The sequence below is a fragment of the Thamnophis sirtalis genome, unplaced genomic scaffold, assembly GCF_051295495.1.
Source record: "Thamnophis sirtalis isolate CommonGarterSnake01/CBP01778 unplaced genomic scaffold, rThaSir2_p1.2 scaffold_1, whole genome shotgun sequence".
NCBI lineage: Eukaryota > Metazoa > Chordata > Lepidosauria > Squamata > Natricidae > Thamnophis > Thamnophis sirtalis.
The window spans coordinates 31,907,068-31,933,752 of NW_028261381.1; the positions used below are offsets into that span (position 1 = coordinate 31,907,068).

At 39.9% G+C, this 26,685-nt stretch overlaps 1 protein-coding gene across 1 annotated transcript in view; it reads left to right on the forward strand.

Annotated features, from left to right (window-relative positions):
- Window positions 1-5,482: 5,482 nt before the first annotated feature.
- Window positions 5,483-26,685, forward strand: part of ACVR1 (activin A receptor type 1) — an 84,500-nt gene continuing 63,297 nt past the window's right edge. The window contains exon 1 of the mRNA XM_087710295.1: window positions 5,483-5,932. The gene's annotated coding sequence lies outside the window, so the exon portion shown is untranslated. The remainder of the gene's footprint in view (window positions 5,933-26,685) is intronic.

Here is a 26,685-nt window from a genome sequence, read left to right on the forward strand (position 1 = left end):
AGTTGCCATAGGATAACTCTTCAAAAACTAAAAAGATTTGGACCATATTTTGTGTTGGAGGAGAAGCCAAGGGTGGGGGTGGAGTTTGAGGTTCAAAACTGATTGGGAATTGTCTTGGTGCTTGGGAGAAAAAAGCACTCCAGAAAAAAATCCCTCAAGGCATCCCTTTGGAAAAGGCTGCTGGGTGATGGCTGGGAATATTGCTGACTATTCCATCCTAAGACCCCCTTCCCTTCTGGTCACATGACCCAGAGAAGAATGCACACTCTGAATGCACACAAATAAGGAGAAAGAGGAGCACATACCTTGTTTATGCTGTTAGGATCTATAGGCCTGGCCATGTCTTTTCACATAAGTTGTATGGTTAATGATCAGTTTCAGCTGAAATCTAAAAAGATTGATACAATTTAATGTGAGAGGAAGACCAACTTGTTCCTGGAATGTTGACATCAGATCCGATTAAAATAATAAAAGCAGAAGGTGAGAGTAGCATTGTAGATATTTTCCACCATGAAGATTATACAAATAAGATCCTAAATCCTGTAGTTTTCTTGGCCAGATTTCTTCGATGGCCATTTCTTGTTTCATAGGGTTGAGAGAGAGGGACTAGTCCAAAGTCCTCTAGCTGGCTTTGTGCCTTAGGTACAATGAATTCATGGTCTTTTGGTTCCCCGCCTAATGCCTTAAGCACCCCACTAAACTGGCTCTGTAGGTTATTTCTCAGTTAAAAGATAATACATCTATTAGGGTAAGTCCAGATAATTGAACAAAACAAAAATCAAAACAGAGGCTTTGGAGAAAAATATCTTACAAGACACTGCATTAGCAGAACACAGTTGCCTTTCAAAATCCACTGTGAGATTTTGCTTACACCATTGTTTGCTTTTACCAAAGAATCATTAAAATGTTTACCCCTCCCTCCCCCACTTTCTTATCCTATTATCTCAGGAAACAGCTCTCTGCGGGAGCTTTTAGCTCTACACTTGAGATTTTCCACCATTCCTTTCTTTTATAGAACTCTGTACATTTCATTCATAAAATCCAATCTTTCATTCTAATCATGATAGATGCTCCTTATATCCTAGTAGTCTAAGGAGGTGTTGCTTCATACCATGAATTACCGAAAAGAGATGGAGTCTGTATGTTTTGCCATCTTTAGCAGAAATAGTATTCTTCAGGAATTATTTTTCTTTTGAGAAGAACTATTATTGGCAAATCAACTTGCACCATGGACCGTGAAGCAGCTCAGGAATAATTTACTATTAGTACAGTTTCTAAGAAACTAATTCAAGTGCTCTTAAGAGGCAGAATTCTTATTGAGTTTAGGAGTGCTAAAGCAAGAATTATTAAGTGGAGGCTATCTGATCTGATTGGGGGATACCAATTTTGAAAAAGCAAAGGGATGATCCAGTGAAGAACTTGCAACTTGGGTACAAAAAGGGAGACTTGGGTATAACACAGTTGTTCAATGAATGCATTGCAGTTTGTGCTTTTGGAACTGTTTAAAAATATACCTTGATGTGGTAAAGTCCTCTGTTTTGCACATAGAAGAACCAAGAAAATGAGTACTTGTTAGAAGTGATTCAGTTGCAAGTAATGTTCCATAATAAACTGAATTATCATAGGATCTTCTCACCCATGTGGTCATTGTACTTATTTTAATTGAAAGTTTGTTAAGTATACAACAAGCTCCCCCTCACCCCCACCCCACAATCTAGAGAATGGACAAAGGTATTATTTAAAATAGTATATTCCAGTCCTGGCAACTTTATTTTGTGTGGACTTCAGTTCCCAGAATTCCCTAGTGACATGGGCATTGCTAAGAATTTTAGGAATTGGAGCAAGTATGTCTTAAAGTTGCAATTAATGGGAAACATTGTCTGGAAGAGTTCATCACATAATGTTTTGCATATAATTTAATTGGGAGCAAGGGTTTGTAAGAGGACAAATGGACAAAATGACTGCACCGGAACCCTCTTTCCACCTTAGAGACTCAACTTTCTGGGGAAATTGGTCCTAGATTTAGAACAGGAGATATGTGTTGCAAAGACTATGTTGATGGTATTTAGCAGCAGTCCAATTTGGCAATCAGTTAGTTCTTCCAGAGTACAAAATGCTAGTGAGTAGCCTAGGTCTCTAGATGCAAAATGGGAGCAGGCCAAGGATGGGAATGGGGACTGGGAGATAAAATTAAGACTGCTGGCTTCTTCTGCTGGTCGGGCCTGATGACCTGTTTTTTGACTCTCTCCAGACAGCTCCCACTACTGAAGTGACAGCTGTCATGGGAGAGACTCAAAAAACAGGTCATCAGGCCCGACCAGCAGAAGAAGCCATTGGGTTATGAGAGCCTGCTAGAGCAGTCTGCTGGAGAGACTACTAAGAGCCACAGCAATGGAGGCAGAAGGAAGGAAGACCAGGTGACCCAGAGAATTGTATCAAGAAAAGGCAACCTATTAAAAAAAGCTTCTAATCTAGACCATCAGGAGTTAGCGTGGATGAAAGTCCATGAAGGGCAACCTGGCTGAGTAAAGGTATTGAAGTGCTCCAGATGGAAGGCACCAAGGCAAGTATCAGTAGCCTGGGCAGAGGGTTACCCAAATCCCAACCCTCACAGCCAAATGCTTTCAGTAGTCTGAAATGAGGGAAACTTTGGAAGGACTCAAAGTTCTGGTTACAGGAAAAGTGTCGAGCAACACCAGAGCAGTTCTGGCACAAATTGGCCAGTTGCAAAGAGCCAGCTGGCAGCAGAGAGCAGCTTCAATTCCAACAGCAGTAACTGCTGGTGGGGAAGACAGTTGGAGATGTGAGGCCAGAGGCCAGGAGAAAAGAACATAGGATAGGATAAAAATTGGAAAAAAACAGAGAACAAAGTTCTAAGATGGAATTGATATGTAGTAATGACAGGAACTATAGAGATTCTAGAAAGGAGGGGAAAAAGCCTACAGAAATTTTAGAGTAGGTAAACAGAAATCTTAGATTAACCAAGAATACTCTGTAAAATAAGGCATTCATCAAGAAAGTAGGATATACAGGTAATTCTCAATTTATAACCATTCATTTAGTGACCATTTGAAGTTACCACAGCACTAAAACGGCACCTACAACTGGTCCTTGCATTTATGAGCATTGCAACATCCCCATGGTCACATGATCAAAACTTGGGCATTAGAAGCCAACATGAATTTTCGATAGTTGCAGCACCCCGAGGTCATGTGATTGTCCTTTATGACCTTCTCAGACAGTATCCAATAAGCAAAGCCAATGGGGGAAGCTGGATTTGCTTAATGACCACATGATTCACTTAACAACTGTGATAAAAAAGGTTATAAAATTGGGCAAGACTCACTTAACAAGTAACTTGCTTAGCAACAGAAATTTTGGTCCCAATTGTGGTCATAGGTTGAGAACTCCCTATAAAATAGAGATATCAAAAGAAAAGAAAAATGAGGGTGCAGGTTCATTCTCCAAGCTTGTGGGTTGGTGTTTGAAAGTTTTGTTACCAGGCTACGTAACTTCTTCAGTGGCGTTTAAGCGATGTCAGTGTCAATGTTCTTCTGTTTATAACTTTGTGCCCTTTATAAACAGAAGCCCTTATAAACAAGAACACTGACACCCCCTAACTCTGCTGAACATGTTACCTAGCCTGGTAATGAAATGATCTGACCAACCCACAAGCTTGGAGAACGAACCTTCACCCTCATCCTACACCTGAGCTACAGCTATTCGCCACTATTGCAGAAAAAAAAGGTCTGAGGAAATAAACAGAAAAACAGTGAAACTACTGTGTAAGATTATAGGCAGAGTAAGTAAAGAGAATTGATAAGCAGAGTGATACATAATAATTGATGGGAATAATAGAATACTGTATACAGGAGAGGTAAGGGTAGCCTATGATATTAACAGAAAAAAATTTGTGTTTTCACTTTTATTTTCTTACATTCTTCTTATATGTTGAACATGTATGTCCTGTCTGCCTTTACATCATAGCTGAACCAATGACAATATCCCAAGAATTTATACGGATGAGGCTATGATACCACTATAAATCAGGACATATAAGAAAACCAGAGGAAATTCTGTAGAGAAGTATTTAATGGGAGAAAAAAAAAGACACCCGATTTTCAGAGTTACAATAAATGAAGTGTTATAATAAAAGACATTTACAGTATTAAGAAAGGGAAGAAAATTGATAGCCACTAAAATAGCTTAATCCCCTCAGGACTAAATGAAGACATTTAATATGGCAATTTGAATCCTGGATGTTTTTCCTCCCCCAACTTCTCCTAAGTATTTACCACAAGAAAATGGTTATCTGTACTTTTCCCCAGGCTTATTATTTTGTTCAGCCAGATATATTAAATTCATTCCCCCTTGAAAAATAGAACACTTTTTCATTGACTAAAAAAAAAAGCATTAACATTAAAACAGCTGTTTCTTTTCACGGCAAGTTTGCTAAGTAAGATAAAAGCATTGCCTAAAATAAACCTTTTATCTCTTGCTTTATTCTTAATTAGAAAAAGAGCAAAACTATGGAACTGTTGTAGAAATTGTGGGTTTGGATTGTTTTATATTAAAATGAAAATATAATAACAAAAAATGAAGCAAAAGATGTTTTGGAAACGTCAGTTTAATCAGCTTAGCTTTTTCATCCTTAAAGGTGGATGGTTCCCCCCACCCCTTTGTAGAAATACTGGCGTGAATCAGCTTTCGGTTCTTCTACAAGTTGAATAAAACACTCATTCTAAATGGGTCTTTTATATTTTCTGACCATAGTAAGTAATTTCAGGGATAAAATTACATCTATCATTAATATTGCTTGCTTCCCCCTCTCTCCCCCCCAAAACCCCCGTGCTTGGAGCTGTAACACAAGATTATTTCCTGCTAACATTTGAGTGAGTCTCTCCCCTCCTCACTCCCGCCATTTTCTGTTTGGGTTTTGAGTGCTTATACTCTTTTTTTCTTCTTCTGTTCAACACACATGAATTAGTAGGTTGTATGTTCACACTTTGGCAGGCAAAGCCCGAGTCCTAGGAGATGCTTTCTTGGAGTGAGACAGTCTGTCGCTCCCAAATAGGAGCAATAGGTCATGACTGGAAACAGAAGAGAAAGCGTGGGTAGATAGCTAGATAGATTCCAGATATCTTGAACGCAAGGGAGCCACAAGGGGCTTCGTGGAAAAGACCAGACCACGAGACAGACAGACACCCGAGCCTAAAAAGCACGCTGCTGCAAAATAGAAACACCCCCCCATCCCACGCGTGTGGGCGGGTCGCGTCGCGCGCGGAAGGGAGGGAGGATGCTGTGCCCCTTCGTCCCTGCAGGGGGCGGGGTGGGGCGGCTTTGCCGGCGCCTGGATTTGCGCCGGGAGGAAATGATGTGCCTGCCGCCTGGCTCATTCCAGCTCCTGAAGCCCATTGGCAGAAGAGGGAGCAGCCACTTCCTCCTCTCTCTCTCTCTCCGTCTCCCTCTCTCTCACTGCAGCTGGATTCCCGGCTGAGTAGCCCCACCTCCTTCTCCCCCCGCCGGAGTCTGTCTTGTCTCGGCTCGCCCGGCTGCTCTCTGGAACTTTGCGCTCGGCTCGCCTTCCCTTTTGCCAACTTTTTCCCCGCCGCCGCTCGACGAGAAGTTCTTCTCCCGCCTTGGCGAAGGGCGCCGCCGCCGCGGGAGAGCGCAGATCCCGCCAGAGGTGGGGAGGCGGCCCGCTGGGGAGATGCGGTCGGGGAGTGATTAGAGCGCGGGGCTCCTTCGTTTGGCCGCCGCCGCCTGCGCTGCAGCAACTTGGAGCGGAGCGGTGGTCGGCGCCGCTGCGGCAAAACCGGCGGAGGAGAAATTCTTGCTGCTGCTGCTGTTTCTGCTCCTCCTTTAACTGCGCCTGAAGCTCCCGCGCCGCCCGCTCGGTTGCTTTTGCCTTTGTCTGCTAGCAGTGCGAGAGGTGAGTGGATCTCCCTGTCTGGGAGAAGAATCGCCCTCTTGGCCGCCATCTGCCCCTCTCCCCTTCCAATGTTGGGCAGCTTTCTCTCTCCCCTGCGGGTCTTAAACGAGGAGGGGCTTTCTCCACCACCACCCTCTTCTTCTTCGGGACACAACCTGCCTTTCCAAACGGGGGGGAGGCGGTCGCTCGCTCGCTCGCTCGCTATTTTTGTGGTTTAACCTTGCTCTTTAATCCGTCTCCTCTCCGCCCACCTTTCTTGTCTGGACAGAGAATCTCCCCCCCTTTTAATATATATGGATCGTTTTTTTTTAAAATGCACACAGCGATCGGAAAGGGAATCCGTATGGGTTGCTCCAAAATAAAAAAAAATAAAAAACCAGCTCTCAGACATGGGCGTTTCGGACGTGCCTTTACAGTTCTCCCAGCCAAAAAAAAGCTGGTAAACTAATGCTGCATCTGTATGTCCAGAGGTGTCTTTGGAAAACTTAAGAGATGGAGAGATGGAAGGGGGGGGGGGGAAAGAGAGACATCTTTTAATCGCTTCAGGGAGGCTGCCTTCCCTGAAAGTGGGGGGGAAGGGGGGGAGGCTGTGTAGAAAGGAAAGAGAATCTGTATAAACTTTCCTTGGCTCCCTCTGGCTGGCTGGCTGCAGTCTTTAGGAGCATCAAAGGAAGGCAATGCCCACAGGGCAGCTGTGGTTACAGATGTTACTCATTACCCTGCCAAGTCTAAGCCCGCCCCTCTGTGCTGTAACTCTTGTAGGGGAAGAGGGGTTTTGCTTGGGGAAAGTCAGCTCTACGAAATGCAGAGGTGATGGATAGTTTTGATGGGAAAGAAGGAAGGAAGCCTTGTTACACAACACCTGTCTGGCTTGGTTTATGGACTTTCCCTGCACCTATAAAACCCCGGGGAAAGGAAGAAAAGTTGGGGCTGTTGTTTGTTTGCTTGGATTCTCATTTCTCTGTCTGGATATGCAATTGTCATTAAAAAAAGAAGAAAGAAAGTTGGAATGTGACTAGCAGACTTGGCTTACCCTCTCGTGAGGCTGACCAATTTTTGAAACAGCAGAGCCTATGAAGGACATTTAATCCGTTCTCTGAAGTTCGTTTTTTTGTTGAAATAGCCCTTTGTTGAAAGCCTTTTTGATTGCTGTCTTCGGGCTACAAACACATGCTTTTTCAACTTGTTAAAGAAATAACTATGCCAGCATGATGTTTTGGCAGAATCCTTTTCCAGCATTCCTTCATTTAAACTGAGATCTGAAATACTTTTGATCTCAAGAGAAATAACTGCGCAAGTCTATTCCAGATACTGTCATGGGGTTCTAAAGGCTTCCTAGTAGTGGGATTCACACATCAAGTAGTGCAAAGATGCAGAATGCTTGGGTTTAGTGGATGATAAGTATTCCCGGGGGGGGGGGGGCTCAGTGGCTCAGTAGTTAAAGATGATATTGAGTTTCTCAATGGGAAAGCTGCCAGTCTGGGTTCAAGACCTGAGTGCAGCATATGATGGGGTGAGTTCCTGTTACTTGCCTCAGCTCCTGCCCACCTAGTAGTAGCTTGAAAGCATGCAAATGCGAGCAGATTAATAGGTACCACTTTGGTGGGAAGATAACAAAATTCCGTGCACCTCAATGTATAGTCATGCTGGCCACTAGACCACGGAAAAGGCTTCCTGTACAGTGCTGGCTCCTTCAGCTAAGAAATGGTGATGGACACCACTCCCTAGAGTCAGATACAATTGGAGAGGGGGAAACCTTTACCTTTATACATCCATCCATTCTGGTTATAACTACTGCTTATAATGTATGATGTGAACAAGGACATTCAGTAAATGAGGGGTCCCCTCCCCTGACTGCTTTTTGGAATTGGCCCGTGCGAGTGGCTGGCTGGAGGATGTGCATGCAGCTCAACTTGTGCAAGCATTGGCCCGGCAGGCCCGCTGTTCATGCAAGTTCAGCTGCATGTGCATGCTGGCCTGCCATTCACACAAGGGCTGCATGCGTGTGCACTGGTGCACTGCTTGCACTCCCAGTTTCCCCCTCCCTGGGCTGCCATGCAGCAAAGGTTGGGGATCACTGAAGTAAACCATGGTTAAGTGCTCTGAGGTTAATGCACCATTGTTCATAGTAGCTAACAGTTTTGTGTAATGGTTAAGGCAGCAGACTTGAAACTGGTAGATGCATGAGTTCTAGACCTGCCTTCGGCCCAAAGCCAGCTCTCTCCAATAGGAAGGAGGCCATGGCAAGCCCCTTCTGAAATCTTGCCAAGGAAGTTTTCTAGGCAGTCGCTAGGAGTCAACACTGAAGACACAACATAAATTATGCATTGGCCACTAGCAGTTGATCTGCCTTTTCAGAAGAACATAAAATGTGTGTGCGTGCACATGTATATTTGTGGGAGTGTATTAATATTTACATGTTACTCCAAATGTTCCAGACACCTGGAATAAAAAAGCTTTCCCCCCCTCTAGTAGTCCATGTATTTGCATAGTAAACAGTGACTGATATGTTGTGGTATGTGTTCTTGGAAGCAACAGCTCCTTTTTGTCAAGCGCACTTCATGCTGACTTATAACAATTGTCTTCAAAACTACCAAGTTTGTATATACTTCATTATGCCATTATTTCTGCTCTACATTTCTTGTTTTGATTTTTAGAAGGGCTCACTAATTTTCTTTTTGCAAGTCTATATTTTAAAGAGCAGTGATAATCTCTAATTGAAAAGGAGAACTTGACATAGTTTATTTGTACGCTTTTCAAGTAGTTAGTCTTGAGCAGGGTGGATAAAAATAAATGATTTTTTTTTAAAAAATCAGATTTTTAAAATTTAAATTGGATTTTTTAAAATTTAAATTGGATTTTTAAAATCAAATTTATTTTAATAAAATGCTTTTGGAGTAAAAATCTATCTAAAGATAGTTTTCCATTTAAGATTCATTAATAATTTAGTTTATTCAGCATGAAATGGAGCTTAGTTATGTAGCATGAGGCTATATATTCTGCAATATTGGGACTGTTGGTGAGTCAACAACGGGTCAGAGGAGGAGCTGCTGCAGGACAGAGGTGACATTTGCTCTTTAAAAATTACAATTTAAATCAAGTTGATTTAAATCAAGCCTTTTTACTACTGATTTAAATCATGATCCACAAATAACATTTAACCTGTTTCCCCAGCAAATAAACATGGAAATGAGCATGGATGTTAGTATAACTCAGAGAAGCAACTGGCAGTCCCTCTTCCTTGTATATTATTCGGATTGTGATGCTCTAAATTTGAAACCAGTTTTATGTTCTGCAGTTTTAAGAAGTGCAGAACTGAGTATGCTCTAATAAACGTTACCACTTCTGTGGATTCATGTTTATGATTCCGAATTGGAAGTTCTGTTTTCATATAGCTGTCTATTTCAAGTCTTTTGTTAAGCCTCATGTTACTGGTCTTACCTGGACCTGCTTTCTTGAAGTTGTGGAAATGTTGAAAGGCTGGATTGCACAGCCATCAGTCTTGGTTAGTGCAAGTTTCAGTTGAGCAAAAGATTCTCCCCTTTGATTTGTACGGTGAGGTGTAGGAATTTAGGAAAGAAATTTAGGCTTGCTATGAATTAGGACTAGCCTCATATTTGGTTTCAGGGGAAATTGCTTTTCCTTTACTTGGGAAGTGAATAGAAGAAGTCTGTCTTTGGAAAGATGTCTCTCCAATATTGCTGTAGTACACTCTTAACACATTGGGAAGGCACCATTTTGGGTGAAGCCATTTGAGAGGAACATCTTTAGACACATAGAATTCAAATCTATATATACACGGAATGATCTAAGACCAACACACATACCTTCCCAAAACAAAGTGTATTCTGACCATTCTAAAAGTTATGAATTTCCATCAGTTCTGAATGTTTCTTTTTCTTTTCCATCTCTTGCTCTAGTTTAAAAGTGAGGGGAACATTATATTGACATAAACAATAAATAAATACTCTGTGTGTGTGTGTGTGTGTGTGTGTGTGTGTGTGTATGTAGGTGGAGGATATATAAAGTGCTCCTTACTCTTAGCATTGCTTTGTGTATGGTGGGAACACCATTAGCTTCTCCTGCAGCGCACATAGAACAAACATTCAGGTAAGCCAACAGTCTTTCTAGACAAAAAAAAAATGATAGCATACTGGGACATTCTTGTCTTCTATTCTTAGTGCAGAGGTGTCAAACTCAAGGTGCGCGGGGTGCTTAGATCTGGCCCACGGGGTTGCCCTGGAAACTATGAAGGACCGGCGAAAATGGAGCTTGGGAGGACTGCATGTGGCCCTCCTGAGCTCTGTTTTCGCTGCCAGAAAACATGCAGCCACGATGTGAGTGACACCCCCCCCCTTCCGAGATCAAACACAACCCTGATGTGGCCCTCAATGAAATCAAGTTTGACACCCCTGCCTTGGTGGCTTTCAAAAAGTTTGTCTAAAGCTGCTGCCTTTGCTAAATCCTTTAATGTGGCAATCAGTTGCTACGGGATATAATTTGAGTCTTTTACTTTGTAGGTTAATGGCTTTTATTTTATATATTTATTTTTGTATTTATGTGTTGGAACTAACTTGCTCAGAAAAGTTCTGAGTTTTTTGACTGATGGTTGAAGATCACATGACAAAAGAAAATACACATACAGATGTATATTATTTATATGCTGCATGTTTTCATTTGGGTTATGCTTACATAAAAGGAAAGTCAGCTAGTGCTAATAAGATGAATAATGTGAATTAAGATTCAAATTCCAAAACAACTAGCTGGAAGGTTTCAAGCACGGAACAAAAGAACCATATTCTGGAATTGTTGGGTCCTGAGTTCAGCTCAAATTGGGATATATTGTTCTATATTGCCTGGAGTGTTCCTATAGATTGTAGTTAGCTTCTGTTCTTAAAATTCCTCTAAGCTATGGAGACTTATAAGACCACATTAGCCAGTGAAATAGCAGAGCTGAGTTCTCTCCCTCCTGCTGCTACCATTTAAATGTGGCTGAGTAAAGAAAGGTTAGTAATGTGAGGGTGAGTTAACCCTACAGTAGGAGGTAGGTAAATTTTGGAAACAGGGAATTTAAGGGATCAAGGCTTATAATATAGTCTTTTTGTGTGTTCATTGTGTCTTTTTCAGATAGATTGTTATGAACTGTGCTTTACAGAAAAAGGATATCTGTGCTGGTAAACTTTCAGGCATTTGGGGTATACTGCTTTGTCTGAAGTTGTCTGTATTTGCTGAATGCAGAAATGTTATAGTGACTACGCATTAGGAAGAAAGTTATGGCCATGACAATTTTATCCCCCTGCTGTTAAATTGTGTGGGGGTTGTGCTGGAGTGATTCTATTATGTTTTCTTTTTGCTGGGCTAATTTCTGTGATTATTTGTGCAGACAGGCTATAAAAAGGTATATACTCAACTTGTTTACTTTAGGAACGTTTAAATATTTACAGTCTTTAAAAATAATAATCTTTCAGTCAATGTAGTTATAGTTTGAGCAGTAGACAGCAATTAGCATGGGCTACTATTTTGCTTACTTTTATGACCCAATGATGAAAAAATAAGGGGCTTATTTTGTGTTGCCATTGTTCCCTATGGCAGAGCACTTAAAATGTTTCAGGTTTTGTTATGTGGGATCACAAAGCACTTCAAAATGTTTCACTGAAACTTTCAAACTCCCTTGTTACAAGTTTCTACCAACACCAACACCACCCGCGCGCCATTTTATATACCTGTAGTGGGATTGCATATCATTGATTCCTTTGGCCTCTTCATTCTATCACCAGCAATAGCTAATTGAAAGGATTTCTTTGCACTTATGTAGTAATTGGTTTTGCTGAATCTGCATTCTAGGAATGTATTCTAGAGCACTTAGCGCTTTCAGTATATTGGAAAGTTCAAAGGTTTGCTCCTATTTCATAGTTAAGTTGACATATGCATTCTAATTTGAGCTATGAGAACTTGTATTTCTTTAAACTTTTCATTGTAGTTTGAGCTAGAGAGTAGTTGTAGTTATGGGTGTGTTGTGTATGGAGTATCTCTGAGGTTTATCTCTAGTCTTAATTTATGTGTACCAAAGTAGATTGGATTCAGGTTACTTTATAATTTGAAATTCATACTTTTTCAGAGGCTATTCTATTTTCCTATGGCACATGGTTTCTTATTTGAGTCTGTGTGCTCAAAAGCAGTGTGATGAGAAAATGGTGGTTATATTTTATCCCTCCTTTTATATACACACACACATACACACATGGGGGGGGAGATTAACTGTTCGGCAGAGCTGAAAGTTTGAAGAGCAAGGAGTTAGTGGGCACCACAAATTACAATTGTAAATCAGCTTGTGAACATGTGATTCCCACTGTCTCTTTACCTGACAATTATGTGGCCAGATCATCTAAATATTGGATGTGTGGGTTGACTATTTCACTTGCCATCTATAAATTGCTGTAAGTTAATTTTTAGAGTTATAGAGTTGGTCAAATTATATACAGCTCTCTAGAAGTTATTTTTCTTTGGAATAGAACATTTAACTTTCTTAAATGTGAATTTGGAAAATGACATTTTTAAAAAAAAAATGAAAAGGCCTCAACTAATTTCATTCTGAAGGTATTTTTCAGACAGTTATTGTGCATACATTGAAAACATATGGTGGGTATATGTGGATGGATTTGATATGCATGAAATTGAATTGTCAGAAAGTAGCTCCTTCAGGCTTTTAAATGATGACAACTCATTTAGGTAATCTTGTGAATACGTCCTTGATTATGGCATGAAAGTTCATTACGGCAAGCTCTATTTCATGCATGGAATGGAGAGGAGCTACATCTGAAGCCCTTAAATGGAAACAAACCTTACAATTCTTACAGATTTTTAAGTACTTTACTAATAAAAAACAGTTCTATTTAAACTAAATTGTGTTGTTGGAATTTATGGGACAAAATTTGTCCAAATTTGAAAAATGATCGCACTAAAATGTTCTCACGTCCTATCTCCAAATTACCCTTCCTGTCATCTTTGTCTATGCTCAGAATTATCTTGATCTACTGCTGCTTCTGTTGTTATTATTGACAGCCTTGTCACTGGCGGTTCCAGCTTTTTCATTCTTCCACAGGAGGCGAGATATGAATATAGTTCTGTAGAGTTTGAAACAAGAACATTCTCTTAGGGTATGGCAGTCTATACCAAAGCTTTATGTCATCACTGATAATTACTTAAGTAGTCTCAAGGAGACACACCTAGATTTGGTTCATGCTATGTTGATACATAAGGTTGTTCATTTGATTTTCATTTAGTACGTTGTGTGAATTCAGCCAATCATAAAACTATTCTTTGGGATGCAAACCATAGATTTGAATTATCTTGGAAGTTGATGTAAAAGTATAGACTGGTTCTTTAATCGATTAGGCATATTAAACAACATTTTTATACAAATTGGAATAAAGTAACATAAAACAAAACCACCTGTCCATATTTGCTAGGGCTGTTTAGCACAATAGAAATCTTATCAGAAAACTGAAATTAAAACAAGTTTTGTTGTTTTAGTTAAATATTGCTATGCAGTGTTTGGTTTGAAAAGATGTATGTTTGCCACAGTCTTACATCATGCTAACTCATGAATTGTTAAAGCCCTGAATCATTTCTGATTTGTTTTTCAGACTGAAAATAGTCATACTTTAGTTAGCCAGTTCCTAGTTTCTTCTTCACAGTTGCTCTTACCTTACATTTCTGGATTGGTTTGAACACAAAATCAAATCACAAGTAAGTAAAAAAACTGCAATGTAAGCCATGAGGTGTTACTTATATATATATATATATATAGTTTGTATCTATGTTAATTTGTACCTAAATCTATTTTGTGGTGTCTTACCTTTCTGATCCGATGGATGATTGATATTTCTGGATGTTATAGGTATATGAAAAAGGTGAAAGTGATACTGGCTTACCAGTGGCTGATTTGATATTTGTCAAGAAAATGACAAATTTAACAGGAAGTGGTTGTGTGGCCTCATCTCTTAATCATTTTCTCAATTCCCACCAAGAGTTACTACAGGCAGTTTCAGGAACTGCTTTGAGCAAGAAAGTAATGCCAGGTCTCAGCTTTCAATGCTGTTTTCATACTGAGAAGCTTATAAATGTCTGACTCATATACCTGAGCACAAACACTGAGGCCTCAGTTTTATTTGCTCTTTCACTCTTGAATTAAATGTTTTGAGTAGGAAAACCATGTTGCCTGCTTCAGGATTGCAGATCCTGCTTCAGAAAGGAAATTCTGCTGCATTTCTGGAATTGGTGGCTTCCTTTGGACTCTAGCTCTTGGCTCTTAGGATAGAAATCTGTAGAATCTAAAAATCAACTTCCAGTAGTTCATTTTCCCTTTTATTTTGATATGAAATTACCCAGTCTGTAGAGCATCTTCAGTACTTGCTTGAAATAAAAATGATATATATTTTAAAAAATATTCCTAAAAATATACAGTATCAGTTAAAATACCTAAGCAGTATGAAGGAAACCTTTAAAACTTATACCAAAGTGAGGTTTTTTTTCATTACTAAAACTTTTGTAGACGATATCGTTTTACCATTGTTTAAAAACTAAGGATGTGGTATATATTTTCTCTGAGATGCCATTATCCATAGGATTATTTTCAGTTATCACAAGCCTCCAGATTTGCCCAACTGGCAAAGTAGATTCCTCACTATAGTATCCAAGCATACTCTTCAAAGGCTGATTGCAATTCACGGCTATTTTTACATTTTAAAAATTCCGTTACCATTAAGCAGTTCTTTCGGCCAGGTGACTTTTTCAAAATTAATTTATTAATGTTCATCTGACTGTGCTATATTGATTTCTAATTCAGATTAAGATCTCAGGAGGCACTCCTTGTACAAACATATTCATCTAAATATTCGTACTCAAGAATAGTCTCTAATATTAATAATATCCTTTCATGGGATATGTGTGGCCTAGGCTTAATGTGTAGGTGGATTTGTCTGCATTGAGAATGTAGGTTGGAAAAGTTTGATTTGGTTGACAGTATACTAATTTTAACTATGGCTAGTGAATAAAGTAAAAATATCTGGGTACACCCAATATACTAAGCTGTAAGTAGTGGCTTATCAACTATAGTAGTTGACCTTAGATAAAATCCCAAATCCATCATGCCATGCAGTATTTGGCTGTGCTCTTTTGGGATGATGAGGTTTCTAGTACATCCAGTACATTTGAAAGGCACTGATTTGTGAAAAACTATAGTTGGACAAGAAGATGAGTGACATTTGGGTATATTTGATTGGCACATGACAACAAAAATAGAAAAACTACTTTTCATTTGATGTGAGCAGTTTAAATTGAAGAGATAAGCATCAGTGAGAAAGTTTTATTGTTCCCCTTACCTGTATGTAGAGGTACATTGTTCTCTCTTTTAAACTACTATCTCTAACTGGGGACTAATGCATCTGTTTATTACTCTAACTTGTCTTGTTTGCTTAGCTGGTTCTGGGGTACTGGATTTGAAAACCAGTCTGTCTGAATGCAGCTAATTAACAGGATTTAGCAAGGAAGAATCTTTTCTACAGGGCAAGGCAGGAATCTGGCTTATTTCAGGAAATGGAAATAATTTGGTGTAATGGTGAAGGCATAAGGCTAGAAACCAGGAGATTGTGAGTTCTCGTCCTGCCTTAGGCCCTGCTGGATAACTTTGGGCCAGTCACTCTTTCTTAGCCCAATTCACCTCACAAGATGGTGGTTGTGGGGAAAAGAAGTGATGAAAAGATGAAAAGAATATTAGGTATGCTCACTGCCTTGGGTTTTTTATAAAAACAATAAAGGGATTGGGGAAAAAAACTGTAAAAATATAGCTGGAGTTACTTGTGGAAAAAGCTTTGTCTTTGCTTTTTTTAAAAATATCAAAAGAAAAATGAAAACTCTGAATCCAGCTGAGTTGCTTTTCCATTCAAACGAGAAAAAAAACTCAGCTTTTTTCCTATCAACGTAATTAGAAAAGGAAAAATTTTCATCTAAGAACAATAAAATTACCTCCCCCCCCGCCCAAAAAAAAGCCAGGGTGAGTTTTAATCAACTTCATGAATTGTCAACTCCCCTTTCTCTTAATTTAAAGAGTTATGTGCAGCCATGCTAACTGGGATTAATTTATAGAAAACAATAAAGTAATTGTATTTTTGCAAGTGCTTTGGGGGCTTTTATGGTGAAAAATGTTTAGATATGGCAACCTGATGAACTAAAATGAGGTGACAATCTTTGATGTTGGTGTTTCTTTTGTGGCCTGATGGATACTGACTTAGATCACATAGTGTTAACATTGCACTGTTTTTAAACATCAACCGTTCAAAGATTTTATAGATCATATCAGATGCAGCCTTGAAATAGATTAAAGTTTCAATTTAAATGCAAACCACTTGTGGCGTAGGATGTTAAAAATAGGTCACCTGGACAGTCTTTTTCTGTAATGTTTAATCAAGATTCTGTCACATTTAATTTTTGTTATCTAAATTCTTCTACTTAGAAAAGAATGAGAATTTTTAAAAGTAGCCATGGATTTGTTTTAAATTTTGTTTTTTTCCTGGACAGTAGTGTCAAAACACTTTTTAAAATTTCTGTGTAAAATGGAATCAATTTTAGAATTCTTAGGGTAGAGTAGATTTTTAAACTTTTTAATTTTGTTCATATTGTTTTCTTTTTCCTTCTTCACAGATTTGATATATATTTTTAAAAAGATATTTGAGTTAGTCAGAAAGAACCTCCCAAGTGTTTTACAGGGAAATCTAAAGCAATCAGCACTGGAAACAGTGTATTGAGAAGGTACAGCACAGTAATTAAATATATCCTCTGCAGCAGGGTGTCAAACTCGATTTCATTGAGGGCCGCATCAGGGTTGCTCAGGGGGCTGGAGTGGACGTGGCCAGGATGGGCATGGCCAGCTCAACGTCATTTGTGTCAGGGGTGCATGTGGTGGCTCGAGTGCTCTACCAGTGAAAACAGGCTCCCGAGTTCTGTTTTCGGCTGACCCTCTGCCAGCGAAAACGGAGCTCAAGAGGGCCACCCACAGCCCCCCTGAGCTCCGTTTTTGCTGGCAGAGGCACCACAGGCCAGTCCTTTGCTGTTTCTAGGGCAGCCCTGCGGGCCAGATCTAATCACCCCGCGGGCCGAATCAGGTCCCGGGGCCTTGAATTTGACACCCCTGCTCTGCAGAACTGTATTTTGTGTTGCAAATGTGACTGCAGTACTGAATTTTGTGTTTTAAACTAAGACTAAATATTGGACCCCACTTTGAGAGAGTCCTTTTCTTTTAATTATAGCTTTGGCTCTAATAGCTGCTATGTTATATGGCAGAACTGTGCAGAGCAGTGTAGAAGTAGACTAAAAAGTGTGCTGAGGCATCGTTTTTTTGCGAATACAAACATGTTATTGTGTTGACGTTCGTTAATTTTGCTTCTATAGAGCTGAATTGGTGGTGAGAACAGGCCTGAAGGCCTTGTCTGAATTATAGCTATAAAAATGAGTCATGAGATCAAGTTTCAACACAGCTTTCTAGCTCTCTGCGGAGGCTGCTGCTGAGCAACTAAAATGTGTAGAGTCATAGAGCCTCTAAAGAGATTTGCTAAACTTTTTTTGTGCTGTGCGTGCACTTTCTTCCCACTTCAGTCTGTTGCAGCCGTCAATTGTATTATGTCTGGAACCCTTGGCTCTCTTTATAGTATGTTTATTCAGTTTAATCCTCTGAGCAGATTTAGAATCTAAGCGTATGCTATTAAAAGTGAATGGCAGGTACCTCAGAATTGATTGGGAAGTCTGAAATGAGGCGGGGCAAATGGGCTTTTAAGATGTACATAGGTCTTCTACCTCTTTTTTATTTTCCTTTTAAAGACTGCCCCTTTTACAGTAGAAACAATGATTCTTGTTGACTTTTTAAATTATTTCTGCAACCAAATAATTTGTAATGTGGAAAACATTCTGGTATTAATTTGAACATTTGACCTGAAGTCTGATTTACTGGATGTAATCTACTTGACTTTTAAAATAAAAAAAGCAAATATAGGCATGAATTATTTGTGCTCTTTGTACAGAAAACTGTGAAGGTAATGTTGGGAAAGGCCATGAAAAATTCATAATCCATGTTTGGACCTTAGTATCGTTTAGTTCTCCTCTGGAGTATCAGACCTTGACAGGCTATTTTGCAGGGCAGATCTTCCTGGAAGAAAACAAAAACAAACCATAACATCCTTCATCTGAAGATGCTCATTTGGATTAGACCTGATCCTTTTTTATAGTGGGCCAAGCAGCTATTCAAATCCACAAAGTTGGTTGGGTTGATAGTTCTGAATACTGGTCCTTTTTCTTTAGTGCTATTCTTGCTATTGTGTTTGCAAGTATTGAACCCAGTTATAAGCTCAGCAAACATGTGCCTGAAAAGGGTGCAATATTTTGACTATTTTGACTGTGTGCCTTGTTAGTATGAAAAAAAGCCTTCTCCCTGGATCAAACCTTTGCATGTGAAGGTGGTGATGTAAAAGAGAATGTCTTTTGTATTACAGTTGTCCTGGACAGATTGTCTCCTGATTGCTTTTAGATTTACAACTAGATTGGCAATTCTAAAAAAGGGAAGGGTTGGTTAAAATTATTCAAGATAAGAGTTGTTTTGTTCTGGATATAATGGAGAGAGAACAAGACAGAGAAAAAAGCCAAGAATATAAGTGGATTAGGGGGCAGGAGGGAGTGGAAGTTGTAGGATACATGTAGGAGATTAGTGGGGTATTCCTTACTGGGATATTGGCAGCAACTAAAGAGGGGTTTTAATACCATCAATCAAGTCATCCTTCTGAGTCATAAGGATACTGTTTTTCCTATCTGCTCATGTCAGCACCAGGAGACTGTTTTTGAGCACTTAGGTCATTGGCTTGCAATGTCTAATATTGTCACGTCTCACAAACCAAGGGTGACACATGAGTTACCGGTACTTCTGGGTAGCTTCTTTATTATTGTTTGCCTACAGACAGAATCTTGCCAGACTAAAAGAACTATCTGCACAATATAAACATTTTAGTTAACTCTAAACTGTATTTTGTGAACTACTAGGGGGAGTTGTCTTTGCTTCTTCTAGCCTACCATACATTCCAAAGTCGGCTGCCTCTTTGCCTTCTGAGAAGCAGTTTCTCCCTCCTAGGACTCCAGACTACATTCTACCGCAAGTAGGATACTTCTGTGTTGTTCAAAATCTCCATAAAACTGTGGAGAAATCCTTTGGAGTTTTGGAGTAAAATGCTATCATTATAGTGATTACACCCAGTTCTACAACTCTAGGTCATTAAATTCCAGGGAAACAATAAGAATCCTTGAATGGTGCTTAAATTCTGTAATCAGTTGGATGAAGGAGAACATTCCATAATTAAATCCAAACAATATGGAGATACTGGGGGTAAATAGGATATTAAACCTCAGGGAATTGAGGTTCAGCAGCTGGTTGCAGTCTTGTGAAAGTGCAGGTCCACAGTGGGACCTTCATCTTCTGGATTTGCAAATGATGTGAGCAATGTGTTTGACTAATTCAATGCCAGTTGAAGCCATTCATAAAGACAATTGAATTTTGGTGACACTTAGTCAGTTACCTAGTTACATCCTGCAAAATACCCTATGTGTGTCTAAAAATTGTGATTGGTGCATGATGTGGGAAAGGGACTTGTCAAGAAAAGGTGCAGAGATCACATTGTGCTTGTACCGATAGATTTCTACTACACACCCGTTGGTACTACAGTACTACTCCTCGACTTACAACCATTCATTCAGTGACTGTTCAAAGTTACAGCGGCACTGAAAAGGGGATGTATAACCCTTTCTCACATGACAGTTGCAGCATCTTCATGGTCATGTCATCTCTCTTAGCAACAAGAATGTTGGGCTCAATTGTGGTTGTAAGTTGAAAACTACCTCTAGGTGATAATTGACAGAAACGTAAGTTCTTGGAATTGAAGCTCTAAATGACTCAATCTAAACTGTCCAAGAGAATTCACGTCTTTTCTGTTTAGATCTGCAGAAGTGGCACTTTTGAAGATGCCATAATTGCTCATCGCTCATTTTTGTAGTATAGCAGTCTTCTATATAGATACACTGTTCAGAAAATCTGCGAACAGGCATCTGTTCCACCAGACTCTTAACTGTTAATTTATTTTAGTGTTCATTTTAATTGTTGTTTTTAATTTTCTATGTACCGTTTGCTAACCTGCTGTTAGCTACTGTTATTTGCCTTTTAAAACATTTATTTTATTTTAATTTTTGTTAATGAATTCAGAAAGCAGAAAGAAAAAAAAATAAAGTTATAAAACAAGAAGGGAAAGAAAAATGGCATATTTCAGGGGTCCTCAACCCCCGGTCCGTGGACCGGCACTGGGTTGTGGCATGCCAGAAACAACAAAGCTTGCAGGATGAAGGCAGCATGCAAAACCACGCCCCCTTGAGTCCACGGAAAAACCTCTCAAACCAGGCCCGGGAGCCCAAAAGGTTGGGGCCATTGGCATACCTTCATATGAGCCAGTTTTGTCAAGTGGTTAAGACTAGAAATTGTGAAACTCTGCATTCTAGTTCCACCTTAGATTTGAAAGCACAGCTGGGAGACCTTGGGCCATTCACTCACCCTTTCAACCCAACCAACCCCATAGGATTGTCATGGTGGGGAATATAGGAGGAGGATGACAAAATAGTATGTTCTCCTCCTTATTTATAAAAATAAAGGTAAGATGAAAATAAAAAATTAAAGCGTGTATGTGTGTATATATTCTAAACAAGATGATAACTTTCAAAACACTGACTTCTACAGAATTCCATACTCCATTATAGTTAAAGAGTACTGTATTTTTTGGTGAATAAGATGCACTCCCCCCACCCAAGGTGGGTGGAAATGTCCGTGCATCTTATAGAGCTAATGTTGCTGATGCCCCACCAACCTGCCAGCCCACACCCTTCGGCTTCTGCCTCCCAGCAATTTACCTCTTTGCAGCAAACAGCCTGGTCAGCTTTAGCACATCCTAATTTAGCATGAGCAGCTGATTGGCGGTTGGATCTGCCTCCCAGAATACTATCTATCAGCTGTTCCAGGCTGCGGGGATTGCCACCGCCCATTGCCGCTGCCACATATCACCGCCTCCGCATGCCCCATTTTTGGCCTCCACGCATACTGTTTTCAGCCTCTACGCACACCATTTTCAGCCCATTTCAGGCGGCGGGGTTAGGTGAAAATGGGGCGCACAGAGGTGACGATGGGCGGTGACGATCCCACAGCCTGGAGCGGCATTAAGCGGTATTCCGAGAGGCAGATCTGACCGCCAATCAGCTGCTTGTGCTAAATCAGGCAGTGCTGAAGCTGATCAGGCTCTCTCTTGTTTGCTGCAAGGAAGCAAATTTCTGGGAGGCAGAGGAAGAGGCAGATTTTTTTTTCTTGTTTTCCTCCCCAAAAGCTATATGTGTCTTATAGCCCGGAGCATCTTATAGTCTGAAAAATATGGTATTAAATTGAGGGCTAGTATTCTGAACAACATTTGTAAATGCATGGTTGGATTTTAGAGGTCTATTTTGAAAGAAACCTGTCAGCTGAGAAATAGCTCTAAATTATTTTAATTTGAACCAAATGAACTACATTTGTGAACATTATAGAATTGTTAAATAAGATTTTAACAGAGGACTATTATGTCAAATGCTAATCCCCATCCCAGGGAATATTTTGCAGAGCCCTGTAAAGAAAGGATTTTGTGAGTTAGATTTTCCCATCAGGTGAGCTGCTGAATCCTGCTTGTTGGTATGTACTTTCTGTTAACTTGGAGTTTTAAGAAATACATATAAAGTATGTCACAATACAGTTGATTTTCAGATCATTTGTTCATTTTATAACCTTACAACCATTTGTTTAATGATTGTTTGAAGTTACAATGGAACTTAAAAAAAAAATTAACTTAGGATCATTTTTCACACTTATGACTGTTGTAGGATCCCCATGGTCGTGTGATAAAAATTCAGACATTTGGCAACTGGCATGTATCTAGGACAGTTTCAGTGTCCTGGGGTCATGTGATCCTCTTTTGCAACCGTCTGAAAAATTCAATGGGGAAGCCAGATTCATTTAACAACTATGTTACAAACTAAACAACTTCAGTGATTCACTGAACAACTGTGGCAAAACAGGTTGTACAGTGGGGCAAAATTCACTTAACAACTGTCTTAGCAATGTTGAGCTCAATTTTTTACTCGTAAGGTGAGGATGACTTGTATAAGGGATTAAGTAAATTAAAAGTGCAATTTTGTACCATATGCCTGGGAATATATTCCATTGGACTTGGTGGGTCTATTTCTGAGTCAATATGTTTACAGATTACATTGAAAGCTTATTAGATCATTATATTAGCAAGGATAAGTGCTGGCTTTGAGTGGCCTATTCAGCCAGAAAATTCACAGGACGACTGTGGCCCAGCCCTGTCCTTTAAGCTAATTTACTCATTGACTGATTTTACAGGCAGAGTTTTACTATATGAAAGCTGTGGTTTTGCTTAACCCTGATGCTGAATAAGTAACAGTGTCTGAAGTCACAAAACATATTAAACTATCAACCATAGTTTAGACCTGAGAGAGATTGGGCTGAAACAATATTCCAAAACCAAAGAAACCACATCATAGTATAGCGTATGTTCGCCCTTCCTATTGGAAGAAAGATGGTGGTACAAATGGGGAGAAGCAGGTAACATTTTAATGCTAAGGCAGGCTCATGCAGCCTAGAACTGCAAACTATACAGTAGTCCCCGATTTACAACAGTTCACTTAGTGACCTTTCAAAGTTACAACGACAGGGAAAAAGTCACTTATAACCGTTTTTCACACTTATGACCGTTGATCAAATGATCAAAATTTAGACACCTGGCAACTGACTCGTATTTATGACGGTGGCAGTGCCTCAGGCTCATGTGGTCACCTTGTGCAACCTTCTTACAAGCAGTGGAGAAGTCAGATTTGTTTAACAGAACCATGTTATTAACTTAATAACTGCAGTGATTCACCTAACAATCTGTGGCAAGAAAAGTCATAAAATAGGGGCAAAATTCACTTAAATGTTTCGCTTAACCACATAAAATTTGGGCTCAGTTGGAGTCGTAAGTCATTCTGTAAACAGAATGAAAATTCCTTGTCAGGTTATATTTATTGTTTCATGTGCAGCTCTTGGGACTCTACAAAACAGCTTCCATCTAAGGTAGGTCAATAGGAGTCAGTCTTCAAATATCCAATGATAGATTCAGATTACATAGCCTGTCATTGAGGATATGGCATAATGCTCTAAACCAGGAGTGTCAACCTGTTTTCATTGAGGGCTGCATCAGGGTTGTGTTTCACTTTGGGGGCAGCTTGACATCACTTGTGTCGTTCCCGAGCTCCATTTTCAGCTGTGATGGCCTGCTCCAGCACTCTGCCAGTGAAAACGGAGCTCAGCCCCCCCACCCCGAGCTCTGTGTCAGGGTTCCAAATAGCATCCAAAAGTAAATCAGAGTCCAAGGCAAAGTATTGCTCAAAGTTCCAATTTATTTAGAGACCCATGTTGGTGCATCTGGAAAAACCCAAATCTGAAAGCTTCTCAGTTTCCCCCACCCAATTGAAAGTTCAAGAACTTGCCCCCACACCCACAAGCCTATCACATGGTCCAATGTTCCAGTGCCATGTTGGCAGCTTCCACTCATCCAGTTCCGGTCAGGTGCAGAGGTGCAAAGACAAATAATAACCATGGCTTTCTAGAAAGAATTTTGTTATGGCTACATAGCATCTAACTCCATACAATTCCTTCCTCCCATTTTCCCACAATAAGAAAACGCATAGTAGAATATTAGAAAGCATGGCAGGCCTGAGATCCTGCAAATATGGCTACATATGGCCTGATGCTCTGTTTTCACTGGCATAGGCACCCTGGCCAATCCTTTGCTGTTTCCAAGGTGGCCCCGTGGGCCATATGAAGTACCCTGTAGCCTGAATCCGGTCCACGGGCCTTGAGTTTGACACCCCTGCTCCAAGTGATGGACCATGTCTCTGAATAAAGGTACTTGCAAATCAGGTTTCAGGTTTCCCCACCAAACAATGGATCACAAAATATGTCCCACTCTGGAGTAGTTTTCTATAAACCTGCTTCAAGTTAAAGCGCCTTGAAATGTTTATCGATTTGTCCTGGTATGGCTAAGTGACCATGGAGGAATTCTAAGGAAGGATTTTAATTTTTTCTTTCTGAAAAGGAAGAAGTTGAGATGCTTCATACCTCAGTCTCAAATAGCTTCCCTTTGAAGGAGGGAGTTCCCCTAAGTTTAGGATTTTTAGTAAAGACAGGGAGGCCTGCCTTTCTTGTAAGTCATATGGAGTGGGATACAGCATGCCTAGAATTGGTGGGTTAGGGTTAGGGTGAAGCTGTCTTGATGCTGTGGTTCTGATTGCCCTCTTCTCAATTCAATTTTTTGCTGTAAGCTGCTCAGAACTACTTCAAAACGAGACAGGCAGCGAATAAATTTAATACACAACATACATAAACACACACACACACACACACACACATACGTGCCTGCTCTGGCTGCTCTTTTGCATTGGTTTTAAATACACCCATGATTTCTAGTTGACTCTGGTTAGCTGCCTGCATAGCTTCTCTATTCTATATTGATTTTACAGAGGCCCTGAGGTTTGATTTTGATAGAACTGACACCGGAGACAGCTGTCTGTTAAGGAGGGTCATGCATACAAGCTACATTGATGAGAAAGATGTCTGGCGCCAGGGTACACATTAATAATAATATTTCAGTAAAGGGCTCTTTAATTTCCTCTTATTAAACTCCCTGACATGGTAGTCAGCATTCAAAGGCTTTTAACTCCTCCCTCTCAAACACTTCTGTCTGTAATGTTGGTGTTGAAGACGGAAGTATTATATTTATCTCTCTGTTTTGAAAGGAGGACAAAAAAGACAGCATATTTTGAGACTCTTATCAAGAGCTAAAAGAGAAATAAGAGTTTCATTAAAAATCTAGCCAGCCAGCAGGAAACGTGTTTATCTAATCATTTGTTTATGTGGAAAAGAATAAAAGTTTTGTTCCCTCTAAGCAAATGCAATTTTTCTCCTTTCCCTCTCGAGGATAGCTATAATTCCAGATGTTGTTTGGATTCATGATAGTGAATAGGGGGGAAAAAACCTTAATGATAATAACAGAGTCAGACTGGCTGGTTCTGTTTTGTCAGGGAAATAGAGAGATAAAAACTCCATTAATGGTGTGTGCTTTGCCTAAGTAGCTAATAAAACAATGCCTTCTTCACTGGAAATACGTCCAGAGATTGGCAGAGATCAGTGCCAAGAGCATAAAGTGACAGCTGGACAGGCTGATGTTGTGTTTGTGAGGCAGAAGTGATGGGTGTGAAGATAAGATTGTTAATGATGTAAGAACCTTGCAAGTTTTTCTGTACAACCTTTTGCTATCCCATTAACTAGTTATTAGTGATATGTATCTATCACTATGTGCAGCTAATTCTCGACTTATGACCAAAATTGAGTCCAGAACTTCTGTTGCCAAGCAAGGTAGTAACTGAGGCCCAATTGTATGACCTTTTTTCCATGGTTGTTAAGCGAATCACTGAAACTCAATGAAATCATGCAGTCATTAAGCAATGTTTGTCAGAAGCTGATTGGGAAGATCATAGATGGTAAATATATAACCCAGAGGACACTGCAACAGTCATAAATGCATGACAGTTGCCAAGCAACCAAATTTTGATCACATGACCAGGGGATGCAACGATGGTTATAAGTTTGAGGAACAGGTGCAAGGTCACCTTTTTTTCTGTGCTGTTGTAACTTTAAATGGCTGCTTTCACAGGACTAGACCCAAAAGTTGGAAACCCTGTTCTTCTAACATGTATTGGATTAGCATGTTAGATAACAGTCTGTAACCTCCTTCAAAGAATAGCCATCCTGTAATGGATTGATTTTAGGATAGCAGTAGCACTTAGATTTACATACCACTTCTAAGTGGTTTACAGAGTTAGCATATTGCCCCCAACAATCTGGGTCCTTAGATTGGACAAAGCTAAAGCAATAGTAGTGTTAATAGTAGCACCAACAGTAATAGACATCTTGGGTGCAATCTCCAAACAACTGAAGCACTACTCAAATACCATCAGCATTGACAAATTCACCACCAGTCAATTGCAAAAGGCAGCTTTACTCAGGATAGGTTATATTCTGTGACGATGCCTCTAGGGCCATAAAACATCAACATCTGCCTATTCCAGTTCTTGGGAAAGACTTGATAGGTGGATAAAAATGCCAAATCCAGTCTGAACATCTGGCTGACTGTGTGACAAACTATATACAAACAAAAGTTGTATAAAAGTAAGCACACTCTAAAACAGTAATCAGTTATAGAATAAGCTTCTAACTATAGGTAGTTAGCATCTTACAACAGTTTGTTTAGTGACTGTTTGAAGTTACAGCGGCATTTAATATAGTGACTTACAACCAGTGGTGGGTTTCAATTTATTTTACTACTGGTTTGCTCGTGCATGCACGCTCGCACGATGCTTCTGTATATGCCCAGAAGCATCCCACTACCAGTTCGCCCAATCCAAGGGGAACCAGCAGAAGTCCACCTCTGCTTACAACCATTTTTCACACTTATGACTGTTGCAGCATCCCTATGATCACTAGATTAAAATTCAGATGGTTGGCAACTGACTCATATTTATGACGATGGCAG